At 42.0% G+C, this 18764-nt stretch overlaps 1 long non-coding RNA gene across 1 annotated transcript in view; it reads left to right on the top strand.

Annotated features, from left to right (window-relative positions):
* The window catches only part of LOC150059224 (uncharacterized), a 46898-nt gene that overhangs the window by 11629 nt on the left and 16505 nt on the right, over nt 1-18764 (top strand). The gene's annotated exons all lie outside the window — the stretch shown is intronic.

The following is an 18764-nucleotide window of genomic DNA, read 5'->3' as shown; positions in this document are numbered from 1 at the left end:
AATTCCTTGGTGCCACATATATAGAAAAAGCCTATGTGGTGCTATGATTCAAGTGGTGGAGTTCTAGCCCTGAGCAAAAGAAGCTCAGGGACAGTGCCCAGGTCTGAGTTCAAGCCTCAGGACTGGCAAAACAAACAAAATCCAGAAATGATGAGTGAGCCTGGATTGGAAGGAATGAGAAAGACAAAGACAGTGAGGAGGTGGAAAGGGAATTCTAAGTGAAAATGAAAGCAGGAGCGGACACGCCAAGGCAAGAATGGACAACAGGAAGCATCACTCTGGCTTGGAACAGGAGTATAATGCAGGGAGAAAGATGCTGCCCCTGTGTAATGTGAACATAAAGTCTAATAGACCCAGCTCAGCACTGGGCAGGCTTTCCTGAGTCTGGTAGGAACTCTGTGGACAGTCAGGGTCCTTATCAACAGGACTGGGATCGGGAAGGGGGAAACTAGAGGTAGCAGCATTCTCCTAAACACGGCTGGTCCATTACTCCATAACTGACTCTGATCTATCTAACTCTACTAGAATCTAAGTTCACATCAGAACAGCAGTGGCCAGGGACCAAGGCCTGGAGGAGGCTGGGACAGTGTCAAAAGAAGGAGCAGGGGCCAAGCTCTGTTTCCACAGACAAAGGGAGAAAGAAGGCTGAGAGACGGGGGGCAGCATGTGACACCTGGGCCACAGGCCTGGGCATCAGCCACTGTCGTCTGGAGAATAATGGCTCCCTTTGTCTTGCTTGTACTTTTTCCAGAAAAGAAATGACTCCAGGGCTTGTGTCTCCTGTTTGCACAATGTTGGCTGCCCAGGGCTTGACTGAGAGGGCCTGCCCTGGCATTCAGGGGCACTAAGGCCCCGTCACTGTCTTCGTCCTTGTAGGCATGCAGAAGCGGGAAGTTTGAGGAGCATGCCAGAAATTCTGCAGGGGGTTGGTAGAGTGCGTGAAGGCCCAGCATGCATCAGGAGCCTTGCTCACAATCTCAAGGAGAGCCAAGGAATCTTGAAACTCTGGGAAGAGTGTTTGGGGTGGTAATCCAGGCCAGCTCCTCCTCATCCCTTACTCTAATTTTTTTTTGGTGGGTCATGGGGCTTGAACTCTGGGCCTGGGCACTGTCCCTGAGCTCTTCAGCTCAAGGCTACCACCCTACCCCTGGGCCTGGATGTTGTCTCTGAGTTCTTCAGCTCAAGGCTACTGTCCTACCCTTAAGCCAAGCCTCATTTCCAGTTTTCTAGAGATTAATTGGAGATAAGAGTCTCAGGTTCATTTGTGCCCAGGCTGGCTTTGAACCTTGATCCTCAGATCCCAGTCTTCTGAGTAGCTAGGATTACAGACGTGAGCCACCACTGGTGCTTGCTTCCTCACTCTCGACCTCTCTTCCCTACTTCCTGACATACAGCAGCCAAGAGAGGCTGCAAGCTCAGCCTGTGGGGCCAGGCAGCACCTAATGCTGCTGTGTACAACAACAAGCTCAATGAGTCTGCTGATAGCACCCACACTCGCTGTATTCAGCACCTTGTGCCCTGGGCAGTTTGGAAGAGTCACTGCACATCTTCCCTGCAGCAACAACTCACCCAACAGAGGATCTCTTTCTCTCTCTCCCGCTTTTTTTTGTTTGTTTGTTTGTTGTTGTTGGTCATGGGGCTTGATCTCTAGGCCTGGGTGCTGTCCTTGAGCTCTTCGGCTCCAAGTTACCACTCTACCCCTTGAACCACAGCACCACTTCCCCTTTTCTAGTGATTAACTGAAAATAAGAGTCTCACAGTCTTTAGGCCTTTAGTGCCTGGGCTGGCTTTGAACCAGGATCCTCAGATCTCAGCCTCTTGAATAGCTAGGATTAGAGGTGTGAGCCACTGCACCTAGCTTGGGATCTTTTTCTTTAGCACATTTAAGATGCTACCACCAGCTCCAGTCTTGTGAACTTACCCTGACCCCTTCTAGACCTAACCCTAGAAGAGAATACAGCCTCTACCTACCTATTTTTTTTTTGCCAGTCCTGGGCTTGAACTCAGGGCCTGAGCACTGTCCTTGGACTTTCTCAAGGCTAGAGCTCTACCACTTAAGCCTCAGCACCATTTCCAGCTTTTTCTATATATGTGGTACCAAGGAATCGAACCTGGGTCTTCGTGCATGCTAGGCAAGCACTTTAACCACTAGGCCAAACTCCCGGCCCCCTACCCATTTTTTTTTAGCTGTCTCTCAAATGGATGCTGAACATCTTGTCATTGACAAAAGTTTTCTTGCCGATTGTGATGGGGTAGGTAGCAAAAACAAATAAGTAAACAATGGAAAAAGTTCCAGGAACTTCAGGAGAGATTAGAATTTAAGGATAGACTCATGTAGGCTCAAACTGGTATAAAATTAATTGTTGAAATGGCTGGGGGCAAATGAGAGTGATTTCCCTGAGCCTCAGTTTAATCGTCTGAATCCTGGGAAGAGTCATTTGACAAAAGCAATCAAATCTAAAATGCACACACCCTCCCACTACCAGGATACTGTCCCACAAAAATACTCTCCCATATGTCCAAAATCTAGTATATCAAGAATTCCATGTCACTATGTTTATAATGAAAGTTTACAAAGATTCACCCATTAGGATACGAGGAGCTTCATGTGTTGTACTTGAGTTTGCTAACTAGCAAAGTTGACAAAACAAACACTCCAGCTCTCCTCCCACAGTGCCACATGAGATCGTGCCGGTACCTCAGTTGCCTTCTTCAATGCTACTTATGGTGTCTGCTCTGATGGAAGTACAGAGACAGAGGTAGAATAGCCTGAAATCTGTCCTCACTGTTGCCAGAACAATCTTCTCATTTAAATAATTCCCGGAATCTCAGGTCTTCTGACCCCCACCTCTGGTAGTTACAGCAGGACTCCTGCGCATTAACTTAACAGTTCACACCACTGGCCAATGTCTGGTAATCCAGGCTTTGCCTGTGAAGTTCTGTCATCTCCAGCTCTGTATCCTTGCTGGGGCTCTTTCTCCGTTTTTTCATTCCCCAATCATACTGGTCCACTCATGGGTCACCGTAAGGAAGTCATTCCTCGTCACGGCCACCCTTTCCCCTTGGGATTACCCTCCTAGCCCCTCTAGGGACCTTGACATTTCACAGGCAGATGAGAGAGGACTGACGAGTAAAGCAGAGCAATGGATGATGACAGGCGTCATGTCCAAGTGAATGAACGAACTGCCCTTAATTCATGAAGAAATGACTAAAGCCGACCGTGGAGGTCATGGTCACAGATACCCTTGCTCTTGATGACTGAAAGCCAGCAATGCACAGCTCTCCATCCTGGTAAGGACAGTCAAGACACAAGCTGAGGGCACAGTCTCTGTGGGCTTCCATAAAGACATCCCAGTAAAGGAACCATAAAAAGAAAGCCATCACTGGGAGGGGAGAACAGTGTGGGTGAAATGATCAAAGTATACTGAAGAGAAAGAGAGAGAGAAAGAGAGAGAAAAAGAGAATATATTTATATACTTGAAAACAGCATGAAACCGGTGGGAATTAGGAAAGAGAGAAAATAAACAATTTGATCAAAGTACATTATATGCACAAATGTAAACATCACAATGAAATCCTTTTGTACAATTTATGCCAATTAAAAGAAAAACATCACCCTCACAAAAGAAAATGATAGGTGGCCAAATAAATCAACCTCAGACGTAATAAAAATATATGTAAATATATGCCATATAAAATGAGATGATCCAGTTCTGCTATTAAGCAGTGTGTGCTGCCCAGGGAACAGAGCTTTGAAATGTCACCATCTCAGGCATTCTTACATCAACCTGTCAAAACTGGTAACTTTAATATATGTCTCTTTTGAATCAGTAATGCCACTTTTCATCACTTTGTTTTAGGTCAGTCATGAGACTTGAACTCTAGGCCTGGGTGTTACCCCTGAATTCTTCAGCTCCTACCCCTTGAGCCATAGCACCACTTCCAGTAATGCCACTTTAAAGGCTTAACTTAAAGACATATTTGGCACTGGGTACTGATGGCTGACATCACAGTTCAAAGCCAACCCAGGCAGGGAGGTCCATGAGATACTTTATTTCCAATTAACCAGCAAAAAGCCAGAAGTGGAGCTGTGACTCAAGTGGTAGGGAACCCACCTTGAATGAAAAAGCCAAGTGACTTTACCTAGACCATGAGTCAAATCCCAAGATTCACACACACACACACACACAAAATGGATAAGAATACAAATTATATGCAACAATGTTTGTAAGAATAAAAAAATACAGTGGACTGGGAGTTTGGCCTGCTTGTAGAGTGCTTGCCTAGCATGCACGAAGACCTGGGTTCAATTCCTCAGTACCACATACATGAGCCAGCAGTGGTGCTGTTGCTCAAGTGGTAGAGTGCTAGCCTTGAGGAAAACCCCAGGACAGTGCTCAGGCTCTGAGTTCAAGCTCCAGGACTGGCAAAAAAAATACAATTCAGTATGAAAGTCTATAAGTCTAGTTAAACAGGTTATGCTTAATCTATACAATACAGCAATCAAGTCCTGTGCTACCTTCCATTAGGGCTGTGGGTAGGCAGAATGTGACACTCCTTGGTCATTAAGTGGCAAAAACAAATGGAGAAGACAGTCCTTTCATTTAACATATGTCCATATAATGTTTGTTCTTGAATGAAAGAATTATGAGAACTGAGATACCAAAAGCCAGGGTTGTAAGAATTATCATTTTAAGTTTTATATTTTGTAGCTTTGAAACATAATGAATGATTAATTTCATAACTATCAGCTCTTTGGGGTTTGGGGAGTCAGTTACCTATGGGATAGTCCAAGGCCTACCCATGAGAGTTTTTGCTTAGTTCAACCTGCCAGTCCAGTTTCCCTCACTCTCAGGTCTCTCAGTGACCCAGTCCCTGTGCAAAGCTGGAATAATAGAAACAATGCTGTGGGATTTTGTTGTTGTTGTTATTGTTTGAGGCGACCTTTGTAGTACAACCAGAGACCACTTCAGTATTGGCCTAAGGACACTGAGTGTGCAAAGACTTTCACAGCTCAGGGACAGCTGCAAAGGGTAGACCTTGGGGACACTTCCCTCTGCCTTGCTGGGCTTTGTTTCAAGGTCACAATGCCTATAGCTATTTCCCTGACCACAATTAGAACTCAGCAGCTCCATCTACCATCCTAGGACGTGAACTGATGAAGCATAGGCAGAGTTCTAAATCAATCAGAACAAAGGGAAGGGGCAAGGGAGCTCTGGAGGGAAGAAGGCACACAGTAAACTAAGATTTAATAGGGTTTCCTAACTGCCAGGTACCTGCTATCAACCCCTGGTGTTGGGGAAACTTGGAGTCAATGGGTGAGAACTTAATGGTAGAGCTTTGGGTTTACCTAGGAGCTCAAATTGTTTCTTAGGACTTATGTGGGGGAACAAATAGAACATGTGCTTAAAATACTTAACGCAGTGCCCAGCAGAAGCTAAGATGATGACAAATAGCCATTGTTGTGTCATCCTTGTCATACTCAGATTTGTGTGTGACAGGACTGTTTACTTGCCTTTGCACTATGCCAGAGAGTCCCTTTGGTGGACAGGCAAAGACCTCTGACAAGCGGCTGGCAATAGCTAATGAGAATGTCTAGAAGACAAGACTTTGGGCTGGTTTAGGGAAGAAGTAGGCCTGTACAAGAAGCAATGAAGTCTCAGAGGTAGAGATTATGGCTTTCGTTGAGCTTACTGACAGCAAGAGTTCTAACCATTTGGAAACAGGCCTTGCACATGATCAAGATGAGCTCATTACAGTGATTGTGTCCGTAGGAAAAAGGAGACAGATGCACAGGAAGGTCCTGAGACCGAGGCGACACATTTCCAAGCCCAAGAACACCAAAATTCCCTGTAAAACTCCAGAAGCCAGGAAACACACAGAAATAGCCTCCTCACAGAGCTTGGAAGGACTCAGCCGCACAGATATTGTATTGAAGTGAGCTTCAATACAATAGATTCCTGTTGTCTAAATCATCAAGGGACAGTGCTTTGTTATAGCAGCTATAGCTGACTGAGGCAGTGGAGTCCAGTGAAGCTACAGGACCCTTGTCAGGTTGTTCATGCCACACAAGACAGCTTCCTTTAGCTAATACTAGCCATGACTTCATGAACTTGAGCAAGAAGCTGCATGGAATGCTCTGGCAGATATATGCTCAGCATGTCACATGTGGGCATATCAGCCACTCCTGGAGGTCATAGAAGGACTTGAAATTTACTTTTAGTTGATTCACATGTATCTATTCGCCTCTTTCTTTGAATTGCTAAAGCCTTTGCACAGGAAATGAGTCAACACACTGAACCCTAAGGTCAGACAACCAGGCCCAGCCTTTGAACTCAATATATGGTCAATGCATGCTTTTGACTAGAAAAGGTATATGCAAAACTGCCTTAGTCCCCTAAAAACCCGAGACTCAGAGTCCTTTCAGAACATTTCTTTTTAAAAAAAAAAAAACGGTCTCTACTAGTCTCTACTGAACAGTCCCTAATCCATTATACAGCTGCCAGTATCTTTGCTTAATGCTCAGAGAAATGCTTTGCAAGAGCAGCTCTCATACGTGAGCATTTCCGGGTCACTTGAATCACTGTTATTTTCCACCCAGCTGAGAGGTTGTGTACCTTGACTGGTGGTTTGGATTCACTGCCCTCTCACAGGTCAGAATGCCATTAGTGCTGAAAGAGATTGGGACACAAAACTGAAGTTGTTGACACACTTTCTTCCATGTCAGGCCATCCATTTGGCTTCTGCACACTAAAATACATTTTGCAAAGGCAGATTAGATACTCAAATGGTAATAATAAAATTTAGAGTTTATCAATAAGTACCTGAGACCCACAAAGAAAAGACTCTCTAATGTCATACAGCTAACATCAGAGCCCAGAAATATCCTGCTTCCATTACAAATGGACATCGCTGATAACTGGTAGTGGGAATTTTCATACTATTGGATAGATTTACTCAGATATATGAGTACAGTCAATCAATATGTTATCATTGTAAAAACAAAATTTAACTCCAAATGTATGCTTACAATGGTTTTAAAATTCTCTGTTTTGATCTGCTTGTGTTCTACGCAATTCTGTTCCTTTCCTCAGTTATCTAACGTGAATAAGTAGAGAACAGACACTCCCAGGCTTTTATCCATGTAGTTAGGAATACATTTATAGTATGTGATTAAGTTGTTATATATGTATTAACATTGTAACAGAAACACAGGTTTATACTTATAAATGCTATTTTTATATTATCCTACTTATAAGACCAAGACCAAGTTACAGTGCTTTCATTGTTCCCTTATTATTTAACCTTGTATCCAACATTCTCTCTGTACTGATTCATTCAGAACTTTGGAGTTTTGGCAGTGTATCCATCAGATGCCATTGGAATACCCAGTATTCCATATATCATAATACATATTTAGCCACTTGTTTATCTTTAGGAATTCAGGTTATTTCGCATATTTCTCTACTGAGTCACAACTAGGGTGAAGTTCTTTTGTATATAAAGCCCTGGGACATGAGCCAATGTTTCTACAGAGCGGATATTTAGAAGTGAAGATGTAAGCGCTAAAGAAGTATAGGGAAGGCTCCATTTTAAGTCATAATAATCACCTTCATTGCTGTCCTCTTCTGAACATTCCTTAAGAGCTTACATAACTTTTACATACATTTCACCTAGATTTTCACCTAAATTTTATTATGCTCTACCTGTGGAAACAAAGCCTGGTCCCTATTTAACAACAACAATAACAACAAATACAAACAAAACACCTAAAAGTACACATAGGGGAAACTATTTCAGGTTGGTTAAAAAAAAGCATTTACAGAAAAAAATAACAAAGCCCAAACCAACATCTCACATCATTCTTGATGCCAATAGACTGAACACTTTCCTGATAAGAATGAGAATAAGACAAAGAAGTCTGCTTTCAATATCTTATTCAATTTAGCACTGAAAGTTCTAGCTAGTGCAATAAGGCAAGAAAAAGAAATGCAAGACATATTGAAAGGATAAACTAGAACTATTCCTGATTGTAGATGTTGTGATTACCTAGGTAGATAATGCCAATGAGTATAAAAACACAAATAAAAACAAAACCTTCCTAGAACTGAGAAGTGAGTTAAATAAAGTTGTAGAATGCATAAGACACACACACACACACACACACACACACACACACAAAATAACACTTGAAATATATTTCTATATACTGACAACGTGGGGAAATTTAAAACATAATCTACTTATCAACAAAAATATTCAACATACACATAACAAAATATGTATAGTATGTACATGCCCCAAATGACAAAATACAAATATTTTTATTTGCTTTCCAAGCCTATGAGTACAAACTACAGATCAAATATTGTCAAAAAATCTACAATCTTATGCAAAATGCTTCACAGAATTTTTAATGTTATTCCAAATTATTTGAATCATTTTTTTTGTGCCAGTCCTGGGGCTTGAACTCAGGGTCTGGGCAATGTCCTAGGACATTTTTGCTCAAGGCAATCACCCTACCACTTGAGCCACAGTGCCACTTCTGGCTTTTTCCATGTATGTGGTTCCAAGGAATTGAACCCAGGGTTTCATGCATGCATGGCAAGCACTCTACCACTAGGCCAAACTCCCAGCCCTGAATCATTTTTTTAAGACAGGAAATGTGAGAAACTACAAGATGACCTGATTCCCAGCAGGAATATTCAGTTCAAGGTGTTCCCTGCCGCAACATGTCTGTTTCATGACTGCATACATTTGTTCAAACGAGGTATGTAGGTTGAGCAAACAAAATACTGGCCAGAGGCTCCTGAAGACACTCAACTCAGTTCTGAAGAAAGCCTCCAAGGGGCTCTGCCCAAGTTCCCAGCACCACTCTGAGCAAGCAGTTTGGCCAGGAGTGCTTGGCAACCTGCACCCCTTACTCTACTCTTACTCAACTTCCGCACTCACTCCTCTGAGATGGTTTGGATGGCATCCACACTGCCAATGTCATGTGCAGTCACAGCCCTCTTCTGGCCAGACCAGTCAATAGAATCTGACCCGCTTAAACTCCTCTCCTCTTTGTATGGATTCCCAAGCACACTCTGGAGCTTTATCTCCACCCGATCATTTCCCCTTGGCTGTCTTCTGAATGTGTACAGAAAGTGACACGTCTGGAAAGTTAATAGTGTTTGCATACCATTTATATAAGATGTATTTTCTTAGCTACCAAGAGATACTGTCTACCAAGAGTAACCTAGAAATGGTTTAAAGCAGATGGGAATATCTGCATAGGTAACATGTAAATACTCTGTTTTATAAAAGGGACTTGAATATCTGTAGATTCTGGTATCACATAGATACCTGGTTATGAAACCAACATCCCTCAGATTCTAATAGACAACTGTACATCACTGTTACATGTCCTGGAATCTTGCCTACTTTTAGATTACCTGTCTTCCTTCTTCTCCAATGGATTGCAGGCACGACTAGCATGTTCTCAGGATCTAGAACAATACACACTGTATAGTAGCTGTGTAATAACTACTGGTTGAATTCACTGCTTAATGGATTTCCAGGATATTTAACTACCACCAATAATTCACTATTTTATTTCATCACAGAAAATCAAAGCCTGGAAAAATATAGTATTATATTCACTCTACAGATAAAGAAATGGGATATCAAAGAAACTAAACATTATACGTTTTAAATGCTCATTTATAATAGATGTGGTAGCATGTCTTTTAGTCCCAGCCATTCAGGAAGCTAAAGCTAGAAGATTGTTTGAGAGGAGAAATTTGAGGCCAGCCTCAGCAATATAGCAAGAGCCCATCTCAAAAAAGAATAGGCTGGCTTCAGTGATTCACAACTATAATCCTATCTACTCAGCAGGCCAAGATCTGAGATTCATGCTTCAGACAACAAATCTGAACAACAAAAAGCCAGAAGTAGAAGTGTGGCTCAACTAGTAGAACACTAGCCATTAGTGGAAAAGGGCAACAGTGAGCATGAGGCCCTGAGATCAAATCCCAGTACAAGCAGACACACACACACACACACACACACACACACACACACACACACCCCACATACACACAAAAGCAATAACAAAATATTATCATTCACTTACTTAGCAAAGTTTTACCAAGTGGCATGGCAGAATTATGCTTGGAACCGTGATTTGTACATGTCTAATCCTGAGTGTTTCTGCTTTTCTTCTTAAAACCACCTTTGTTTCCTTTTGAAAAACATCAAAATCTCATGCACTCCAAAAGATAAAACTGTGTGCAATCCCCACTGATCAGGGGCTCTGGAGTCTATTTCAATCCTCACTGCTCAGCTCCTGGACTCTCTCACCCAAGGCTCATCCTCCTATGTCTCCTCCCCAGCTGAAAAATGGCCACCACTCTATGGCATTGTCATGTGACACATGAAAGGGAACACGTAAAAACCCTGTCAGGCTGAGTTTTCTGCCTATTCCTACCAGCCCAAAGAGTGTTTTTACCCAACTTGTTTCCTGTATGTCATTTGCATGACAAAAACCAACAGGCTTCTTCTTTTCATTTCCAAATATAAAGATATATTTGGCGATGCTTTTCAAACCCAAGAGTTTGCTAGGACCACTCTCGTAGCCCCAGGGCCTCTCACCATGCAGATTGCCACTCATGACCTTGAGACAAGAGGGGGCTCTGCTCCATGCCTTCCTTCTTTTAAAAGCATCTGTTCCCAACAGAGGAAAAAGCTACTGATTTCCAGCTGCAAGGTTGAAATGGAAACCAGCAAAAGTGCAAGCAGAGGGCTCGATTTCCCAATTGCTGCAGCTGTCTAGTGCCCTGAGCTATTTTTAAACCCCTTTTCAGAAACTCCAGTGCTCGCAATGGATCTATTTTAACTGCCAAGAGATAATGCTTAAAAGGGATAGCTTGAAAATATTCCACGGCACTCATAAAAATGACTGAAATAGATGGTGTCTATAAGACGCCTTTGTGCAGAGCAGCAGAGAAAAGCCTGCTGCAGCCTGTCAGACCCCGGGGTGGGGGTGATGCTGAGTCTGTTGCTGACAACCATGGCTTTGTGTCTTCAATGTGCATCAAGATCAGAAAAGGCAAGAAAACCAAACAGTAATTGTAGAGAACACCAGAGACCTGGCATTTACATCTCAGAGACCTGGCATTTACATCAGTCATCAATCCCAGCAAAGAGAAGACCCCCAAAATAACTCTCAAAGAATAGTCCTTGACTTGGGCACCTCTTTATCTGCTAAGCCTGTCTAACTTGAACTTGTCCTGTGGCCCTTTCTTGAACTCCTGAGTTTTCTCTGCCTCATTTGGTAGAAGCACAGGTGGCACAGTCACGTTGTAAATTTAAGCATCATTCTCCACTCTGCTTTCCTTCACCTCCCACGTTCGATAAAGTCTTGCTCATATTATCTCCAGCCTTAGGCTCTTGATATCCTACAACTACTGCTCTGACTCAGTGCTTCATCATCTCCCATCTAGATTCTTGTGTATATGTATGTGCCAGTACTGAGGCTTGAACTCAGGGCGTGGGCTCTGTCCCTGAGTATTTTCGCTTCATGTTGATGCTCTACCACTTGAAGCACCTCCAGCTTTTTAAAATATATTTTAGTAGCTGCAGTGGAATTTAGGTTATGCATGTTGAAATACTGAATAAAACTTCACATATAACGTAAGAAACTTCATAAATGATATTCTCATTCGGGATGTTTGTATTCACATTCGTATATTTTTATATTGTTCTAAAACTTTAGGCAAAAAATAATTAAAAACATAAATTTTATATAAATACCTATATATCTCGTGACATAGCAAAAGCTCCATGATAGAGTTAGATATATATTTCTAAACCCACGATGCAGTGAAACTGCAATAAGTGAACCAAGAGACAATTGTATCATATCTATTGTAACCTGTACGGCATGTTTCTAGTTTTAAGGACTAGAATTTCAGTTCTAGATTTTTTTTACTTAACTTTTTCCCAATACAGCCAATCTCTGGTAAAATGTCTTCACCTTGTCATCATTCCCTTTAAAAATTACTCACAATTATTTAGAACACTGTGGATGTTAACCTCCAAGTCTGGATTATTTAGTGGATGTCTTTCTGTTGTCTGACTTTTGAGAAAAAACTTTTCAGTTCTCTTTATTAGACTATCTGCTAATGTGTAATAAAGGTTAGGATTTTCTTCTAACATTGTAAAGAATCCCTGTGATGCCAATTCTCTGGAGGGGATTTACTTTTGTTCTTCAATGCCATTAGGCAGGAACAATTCACCTTAATCACAACCAGAGATTCAGATGATTTGAAAGTGAGTTTGTTTTGTTAGTGGTTGACCATATTTCTAGCAAAGGTTTTGTGGTCTTACTGAAGTTCTGGTCTCTTCACCAAGACCTTTTCTTTGGGGCAGACCTTGAATTCCCCTGAACTTTGGGATTTCTAGGTTCTTCCTAGAGTCATAAACTTTTGATCATCACATTCTGATAGACTCTCCAGCCTCCTTCCCGATAAACTGCAAATGTCTTAAGGGGAAAAGAGAGCTGAAATACCAGATCCACTTCTCAGCATTTCTGTTTTGCCTATGATCTCGGTTACTCTCCAATCTCTTAAAGCAGCTGACTTTGTTCTTTGACTTGTTGGTTCATTGGTTATTTTCTTTATAATTCATCCTCTGTACCTATTTCTTCGAAGGAGAGTTGACGTGTTACACACATAACTGTCTGATGGATTGAGGTCAGCATCCTATTAGCCACTTTTGACAGGCTGCTATTCATTCTTTTAAACATGCTATTTCTTCAGAAAAAAAGTCTCCCTTTCATGGACTCCCACCTCCTTGTAGATACTTTGACTTTCACTAGTCACATAAACTACATTTATAATCACCTTACTATCTCTCTCCTAACTACACCTTGAGAATCAAAGTGACTTACTTATGTTGTTATTTCCATGCCTAGCATAATGTTTCAGCTGAATATATATGTGCATTGGTGTGATCCCACTCTGCTCCAATAGACACTCAGAAGAATTCAGGTCAAAACACCATGCAAAGTGCTTTTCCTGATCTTAGAAGTCACCACCAGGATTTCCAAACCTTCTCTCATGACCTGTCTTGTTCTTCTAGATGCTCTCTCAATGGCATTGAGAACATGGCCAACAAAACTCAAGTGTGTTCCTTACACCCCAAGCTACTGCCGTAAGAAAGTGATAGTGATTCGCCCTTGACAAGCTGCTTCCTCTTTCCTCTTCAGGTCTTTCTTTTGAAAAATGGGATATTCCAATCTATCTTCTTGATTTGATGTACATCCCTTGTAACAACAGTTCAATTCAGACGTGGAGGGTAGACTATTTCTGAACTGATCCTGGCTAAGCTTCTCATAAGCTATTTGACTGTGAGTGAGTCACTCAACCTCTTGGTGTTGGGAAGGGATAATTCATAAAAGTCTTAAAGCAGTGTCTAATAGAGTAACTCTGAGTCATTAGTACTCTAAAGGATCAAATGAAATCAAATAGAAGCAACCTATAAGATCCCATGTCAGTATCATAATTTAGGATCATGATTAAATCATTTTCCTAGAAAATGATTTTTCCTAGAAAAGAGCGGTTGTACACCCAAGCTTCTGTAGGAACTACCAAATGGCATGTTGAATGCTACCAGATGAGCAGTGAACCTCTTACTGTTGGCTTCTTTAATATCATCTTCAAAAGAGGCACTTTGAGCCGGAACATTTTCTCAGAATGACTCACAAGTCAGAACTGAAATTTCCCCTATAGTTCCTAAACTCTGCAAACCAGAAACCAGAGTACTCCATGTTCCCTTAACCCAAGCAAGTCAGGACCAGCCACAGCAGAGTAATCCCTGGAGAAGGGTCAGCAATGTCTCTGCTTTGGGCCTAGGGCTTCCGTGCTTGGCACTGTGTGTCAAAGACGCAGCTAAGCCTTGGAAACCTTGGCAAGGTGGTCTTGTAGAATCTGAGAATCTAGGATTGCTAATAGAAGCAGAAGCTAGCATTCTGGAGTGGGTCAGATCTGAGCCACAGGTATTGTTTCTTCCATTCACAGCTCATTTGACCACGAATTAAAACTCGTAAGTTCAAGAACTTACTCTATAAAACAGAATCATATTATGGCCTGCAAAAGACACAAATAAAGCCAAACGAGCCATTCAACACTTGTCAGGGACTTTGGTAAACATCAGTGGCCTTCAGTGACCAGGGGAGGGTGGACATGGTAGACCTCCCACTAGTAGAAGGAATGTTACAATGAAAGCAAATATGAGATGACATTCTCCCATGTACAAGCATAATTAACAGAGAGGTACAAAATGCAGCTGTTATACAAGCTTAGAGATGTCCCCACTGTCTATTGTTTGGCATTTCACCAAGTGCCCTACAAGAAAGTTCTCTCCAGGTCACAGAGGGCCTGGTCCAGGCACGCAAAGACAAGGAAAGGAGAGTCAGAAACTCAGAAGGCTTAAAGGAGTTGTCTTAGATGAGCTGTGTCTATCATGTTCTATGTGTACAGCAATGCTACGGACCCTTTGTATTTTTCCTTTATAATCAGTGTAAAGTTGTTCAATCGTTATGTGTATAAGGCCATTTAGACCATTACCATGTGAGCATCATGTGTTAATCACTGTGACTGAGAACTTACAAGTAACAGAATGTTATTACCCACAGTTCTGGAGGCTGGAAGTCCAAGACAAAGATCCTGGAAGAGTCAGCGTAAGATGAGAGCTGAAACAAGTACCTTTGTGATTCACTGACAGCTCTTATTGCTATATTGTCACATTGCAAAAAGTTGCTCTCTGGAGTTTCCTTGGGGAAGGAATATCCTTCATGAGGCCTCTACCCTCATGACCTAATTACCTCTTGAAGATTCCAGATCCTCATACCCCACATAAGGAGTTAGTTTTGACATGGGGGCACACACATAGATTCAGTTGTCAGCCAGGCGCTGGTGGCTCACACCTGTAAACTTAGCTACTCAGGAGGCTGAGATATGAGGATCACAGTTTGAAGCCAGCCTGGGCAGTACAGTCCATGAGAATCTTAACTCCAGTTAATCACAGAGAAAAGCCAGAAGTGGTACTGTAGCTCAACTGGTAGAGTACTAGCCTTGAGCAAAAGGAACTCAGGGTCAGTACTTAGACCCACAGTTCAAGGCCCAGGCCCAGCAAAAATTAAAGATTCGGTTGTTTCTAGCAAAATGTTAGACATGTCTGGCATGGTCTGTAAGCCTGCTCCAATAAAGGTTTGGTAGCACCTTGCTATGAAAGATATTATGATCTCAGGACCAAAGGAAGCGTCACTGTATTAGGAAGATGTTGCTTAGAGTAACTGGTGATAAAAGGCAGCTCTTCTCTGGTACAGAAGGCCATAAAATTTGTAGCACCCAGTGCTGAATGAAAACAGGAAGCCTCTTGATCAAAAAGCAGTGGGGGGGAAAAGGTTTTCTCCTTTTCCTTCACTGGTAGAATCCAGAGGGATTTCCACTTCCTGAGTAGCTAGAATTATAGGATGAGCCACCATGTCTAGCCTAGCATTTTACTCTTAACTGGTGCTCACAATTGTTTTAACTTAGAGTTTTTTTAATGTTCCAAACAATTGAAAATGGGCCTAAATACAGAGCACCAATGGGAAATTCATAAGTGGATCAAGGAGTGCTGACATTTGAGGTCAGGTAGTTCTTTGCTGTGGGCTCTGTTGCATATTCAAGTATGTTGGCTTCCCTCTATACACCAACCAAAAATTGTCACCAGCTCTTCTCAATCTTCCTTAGGGATAAGAGTAGGAGGCAAAATTTCTCCCAGTGGAGAATTTTTGCTATAAAATTTGGCACTTTGATGAGAGGGTATTTTTGTTGTTGTTTAACGAGCAAAACCAGTACAGAATACACTAAATATGGTTTCTTTTTTAGTTGATACTGGGATTTCAGCTGTGGGCCTTGTGCTTGCTGGGCAAACTCTCCATCACCTGAACCATACCCTCAGCCACTGCTATACTTGAATCAAATTCTAAGGGGGGCTGGAGGCATGGCTCAGCAGTTTCTTACCAGATTAGCAAATGTAAGACTCTGAATTCAAACACCAGTTCCACCACAAATGAAAACAAAAGTCACTCTGTGTGTTTATACGTATATGTATATATAAACTGCACACATATACCTGTATATATAATATATAAAATGCATTATATATATTATATATAGGGGGTTTCTTTTAGGGGGTTTGTGGTAGGGGATTGTTGTTGTTACTTAAAAGTTCTCCAAGAGGCCAGGAGTTTGGCCTAGTGGTAGAGTGCTTGCCTAGCATGCACAAAGACCTGAGTTCAATTCCTCCGTACCATATACATAGAAAAAAGCTGGAAGTGGTGCTGTATCTCAAGTAGTAGAGCTCTAGCCTTGAGAAAACCCAAGGACAGTGCTCAGGCCCTGAGTTCAAGGCCCAGGACTGGCAAAAAACTAAAGTTCTCTGAGGGTTAGGGATGTTGTTCAAGGACTTGCCTACCACGTGCTAGGCCTTAGATTCTAGGCTTCAACAAGATTACTAGAAGAAGAAAGGGAAGACGGAGAAGGAGGAGAAGAAAAAGGAAGAGGAGAGGAGAAAAGGAAGATGAGTAAGAGGGGATGGAGATGAGGAGGAGAAAGGAAGAAGAGGAGAAAAAAGAAAAGGATGAGGAGGGGGGATGAAGAAGAAGGAAGAAGAGGAGGACAAGTAGGAGACAGAGAAGGGGGAGGTTGAGGAGAAAGAGGAAGTGGAGAAGGAAAATTCTCCCATTAAACTGTTGTGCTTCTTTCTTATCCAGGTAGTAACTTCCATCAGTCCCTGACAGCAAGTAGGGAGAAGCTGTCTTCCTGAGGAGAAAGTAGGCCATCTTTCAGAACACACACCAAAGGCTCATTGGCGCTACTGTCACATAATCATCACTTAGAATGATTACCAAGGTTGTGAGGAAGCAGATGTGCCCATAGCCAGGGGGGAAATAGATTATGCAAAATAGTCCTATTTGGCTGTGGTTTTGTGTATTGGTTTGTTTTCACCACAGATCAGTCTGAGTGGATTTTGTTTGAGCTGATATTGACAAGAAAGCAGCAGCCATAGATGAGAATCTGGAATTCAGAAGGGAGAAAGGAGGCCAGCAGTTTGGACTTGACCAAAGAAACACTGACGCTTTTTAAGTCCTCCCCTTTCCTACTTTTTACAGGCTTGTTGGTGATTACTCTTGGAATAAATGACAAAATTAACAGAGATGATGCCATGGTAGCCATTGCTACTTCCTCCAAATCCTTCAGACTAGCTAACTCTCTGGGCTTGTTGTCCCCCACTTCTGTGGATATTGCTGCTAGTTGATTACCCTTTTGACCTTCCTCACAGCATTCTCTAATGGCAAATGTAGGGGACAAGGGCACAGTTACCTTGATTTCGGCTGGGACACTCTGAAGTGTGATTTCTGATCTCATTGCTGTGCAATGGAGCCCTGTCCCTTACAATGAAGTTGACAATATCCTACATCAAAGATGCAAAGAATCACCTGTGCTAGTCAGTATCTGGTTGCTGTGACAAATACATAAGAGAAAGATTTCTTTTGGCTCACAGTGTTAGTCCATCACGGCAGGAAGGCCGGGTGGAGTAGAACAGCCCATATCATAGTGGCCAGGGAATGAGGTGAGCTAAGAGGAAAGGTCTGTATCTTTTTGCTGGAGGCTGTATCATTTTGGCTGAACCTCCAATGGCTTACTTCTTCCTGTTAGATCCCAGCTCCTACTTTTCACCTGGTTCCAATAATGCCATTATATTACAAATCTATCAACAGATTAATCCATCCATGAGGTCAAATCCTGATCCAATTACTTCACAAAAGCACATCCACTGGCCCCTTCATATTGAAGCAATAACAACATTAACCTCTGAACATCTTAAATTAGCCTAGCCTACCTTAAACAAGCTCAAAATACTTACATTAGACCACACTTGAGCAGTATCCTAAAAAAAGCCTTACTTTATAAGGAAGTGTCGACTATCTCATATAATTTCTTGAATACTATACTGGAAGTAAAAAAGAAAAGAGTAGTTATGTGTGTGATTTTACATTATCTTAAAATGAAAACTTATTAAATCAAACTAAGTTGGGGGTCACCTATACTGTGTTGGGGCATAGGGAGGGTCATACTGGGACTTGGGTTGAAATCACAGCCTTGCTTCCCTTACTTTCTCTACTTCCTTATTCATCTCTTGCAGGAGCCTTTCTTTAATGAATTACTTCTACTCAAAATTTGAGCCTAAGATTTTTCTCTTCATCCATAAGATCAATAAAAGAAACCTGACAGGTGTATATTCACACATTTAGACCTGGACCACACCACCGATTTAGATGAATGATATGGATGGCCTCGTGTCAGGGCATCTGTGTGACCTCGAAGTTCTTAAATATGCAGAGGCAAAGGCAGGGAAGGTGTCTGTGTCAAACTTGAAAGGTCAATCTAGAGGAAGATTGTGGGGCCAAAATGAAGAACAATTACTTGGGGTTCAATCTCACAGGATGAAGGAGAAAAAAACAGGCTTGGCTTGCTCTGAAGGGGCATAAAAATCAGGAGCCAAGGTAATCCTTTGACCTAAAACAGAATACTGCCAAATAGAACAGAACCAAAAACCTAGTGGACTTGTTTGTTTGTTTTGTCAAGTATGGGGCTTGAACTCAGAGCCTGGACACTGGAGTCCTTGAGCTTTTGTGTTCAAGGCCAGCATTCTACCACTTTGAGCTCCAC

Source organism: Megascapheus bottae, chromosome 9 (assembly GCF_031878675.1).
Source record: "Megascapheus bottae isolate mThoBot1 chromosome 9, mThoBot2.hap1, whole genome shotgun sequence".
NCBI lineage: Eukaryota > Metazoa > Chordata > Mammalia > Rodentia > Geomyidae > Megascapheus > Megascapheus bottae.
This window is presented reverse-complemented; position numbering and strand designations above follow the sequence as displayed.